The 3,004-nt window shown below is 52.9% G+C and overlaps 1 long non-coding RNA gene across 1 annotated transcript; it reads right to left on the minus strand.

The window, feature by feature from the left end:
* Positions 1–226: 226 nt before the first annotated feature.
* Positions 227–2,737, minus strand: LOC308465836. Its single transcript, XR_013980572.1, has 2 exons — positions 2,513–2,737; positions 227–762 (listed from the first exon to the last, which is right to left on the minus strand). It is a non-coding gene; the product is annotated as an uncharacterized lncRNA (long non-coding RNA).
* Between the last annotated feature and the right edge of the window lie 267 nt (positions 2,738–3,004).

A 3,004-nucleotide genomic window follows, 5' to 3' on the forward strand; every position in this document is an offset into this window, starting at 1 on the left:
AAGGTAAATGGCGTTTCCGTGCGCTGCTCTGGTTCGCCAGAAGCAGCTTAGTCATGCTGGCCACATGACCCGGAAAAACTGTCTGTGGACAAACGCCGGCTCCCTTGGCCAGTAAAGCGATATGAGCGCCCCAACCCCAGTTGTCCGCAACTGGACTTAACTATCAGGGGTCCTTTACCTTTAAGAGGGAAAGAACAGAGGAAAGAACAGTCCAACAATCTACTGGTGCTGGGAAACTAGTTGCTTTTATTGCCATTCACCTGCCCGTGAGGGTGAGGAAACCCATCAGGGCATTGAGCTTTTCACAACCAGCATGGCTGGGTCATGACAGATCAAGAAGGAGATTCCAGACAGGAGCTCAGTTGGTCAACAAGACTCCCTGAAATGCTGCGATGATTGTATAGGATAGGACAAAGCAAAACCCAAACATTTTGGAGAAAGCAAAACGTCAAAGCAGAGTGCAGAAGGGACTGGCTTCGATGGCGTCAGTGAGGTCCAGCAGGTGATCAATGTTGAATTGCTTTCGCAGGGAGCTCCCCTCAGTTTTCCAGCGGCCAAGAAAGAACATCATCAACAGCAGCCCTTGGGAGGTTGCTTGGTTTTCGGGGGACACTTCACAGCTTGGGGGCAGCACTGGGCAGTTTTGGGGGGACACTTCACGGCTGGGGGGCAGCACTGGGCAGTTTTGGGTGGGCATTTGGTGGGGGGAGCCTTGCAGCCTTGCTTGCACTGGGACATGTTTCCAAAAGTGGGTGGATAAACCTGCAGAGGCAGAATGAAGGAACAAAGAATAATTTAGGGGAGCAAAGAGAGGTTGACCTTATCCCCGACTCCAGTTCCCAACAGGGGCTAACCAGACACTTCTGAGAAGCCCTGTGAGAAGGACGTGGCAGTGACCACCCTCCCCTTTTGATTTCTCTCCCATCAAAGCCACTTCCGAGCTAGAGAGGAGGTGGGGTTGCGGGCTTCACGCCCCCCCCCCACGTGCGCAGGGGCTGGCTTGCAGTCCCCGCCTCCTTAAGGGAATCCTCGGCCGCGTCATTCCCCTTGCCAGCCAATCGGCTGGCCTGGGAGACGTGGCTCACGCTATTTAGGGCCAGCGCGGCCGAGGAGCTTCCTCTTTCAGCGCCGCAGCTGCTCCGGTTTCCCAACCCCCACCCCCACCCTTTAGGTTTGGCTCTCTGACCTTGCTATGGACCTCGGTTACTCGCCGTTAAAGGGCCTGATAGGAATTTTTTCCACTTGGCAAATTGGCTCCAGCCATTTGGTTTTTCGCCTACCTCGTAGCAAATTGTCACAACTTCCTTGGCATTGGCAGTTAGGCATTGGTAAGGGTATTGTTATGTAGATGAGAGGGGGGCGGAAGTGCCATCACCTCCCCCCATAGCAAAGGGTAGTCCGGTAAAGGATTCCGGGGGAAGTGGCCCTGTCCAAAGCCTATGGAGGTGTGGGCCCAAGGCACGCCCCCAAGCGGTGACCCCAGGGGAGCTCCTAGTTGACGTGCATCAGCAGGAGTCCCCCTACTGGTGGTTAACCCTTGCCGGCCTTTATGCAATCAGGCTGAAGCTGGATAGTCGGAAGGACCAATGCCTAAGCCAATACCACTCATTACCTGTAACCAATAAAGTTGTGGCCATTTTTCACCCATTAACCTAAAATATTGGTGTCATGTGTTTTTATTTCCAATGGGGGGATGCGGAAATTCACCACGCAATTGAGATTCTGAGATACACTGTCTCTGTCCCTGGAGGCTCCATTCCCAACTAGAGACCGTAGTGCAATGGGGCAGCAGCTCAGTGGTTAGAGCACTTGCTCTGCATGCAGAAGGGCTGAGAATGTAGAAGGCAGTGTTGTCTACATGGACTGGCAGTGGCCCTTCAGGGTTTCAGGCAGGGGCAGTGCCAGACCTACATGGAGGAATTGAACCTGAATCCTTCTGCATGCCAAGCACCTGTTCTGCCTACTTAGCCAAGGCATCCATCCACCCTGGCTCCTTCCCTCCACAATGGTAGACCAACCAGATGCTTCTGGGAAGCCCACGGCCAGTGCATGAAGGCAGCAGAACCTGCAAGAACCTTCTGCATGCCAAGCAGGTGTTCCACCGAAGCTCCAACTATGGCACGGAGAGGGGCATCCCTTTCAGGGGGGTGCACTCTAGGATTTCCCAAAACTCGAGAACCAACCATGAGGTGGCACTGTGGTTACCACATTGACAGGCCGTCATTTTCCCCCGGAGGAAAACTCTAGAGGAAATCCAGTAAACAGATTATTTAAATCCCACCTCCATGCAAAGAGATCAGTATGCCACCTCGCTTGAGATTCTCATGGTGTTGCCTCATGCTCCACCCCGGGGCTGAGTTGCAGAACACCATGGACTGCTATTTCCACATCATGCCAGTCTCTGTGGAGATCGTATCTACAGCCCTTTTCCCAAAACCTCATAGAGGAAAACAGAGAGCTAATGTGCAGCTAATCTGCACAGCTCAGAGTGCAGTGAGAAGGCAAGACTTACCCAAATTCACAAGACGGAGCAAAGAGATGAAGCCGACCCAATGGATTGATGAGCCAGGAGCTGCCAGCCTCTCTTTTATACCCGATTCCAAACTGTTTCTTCCGGGCAGAGAAATGTGGACAGGAGAGATTGCTCAATTATCTAATTGACCCGATGAGATCTCACAAGGGCCAACACCCCATTTTCTCCATCAATGGCTCAGGTGAGGAAACATTCCTGCTTGATGAGGCCATCCCCCCTCCACAAATTCCGCTCTTCTCTAGAACGGTCAAGGAGTTTCTCCGCATCAACATCATTCTTAAGTGCTGCTGCTTCTGGGCACCGGAAGAGTCATAGCTTCATGGTAGAGCATGTGTTTGGCATCCAGAAGGCCCCAGATTCAAGTCCTGGAATCTCCAGGCAGAGCTGAGGATGAGGGAAAGGAACCCCGTCTGAAACCCTGGGCCACCACCGCCAACCAGTGTAGACCAGTGTTTCCCAATGTGGGCGATA

This window comes from Podarcis pityusensis (assembly GCF_964106645.2).
Source record: "Podarcis pityusensis genome assembly, chromosome: 16".
Lineage (NCBI taxonomy): Eukaryota > Metazoa > Chordata > Lepidosauria > Squamata > Lacertidae > Podarcis > Podarcis pityusensis.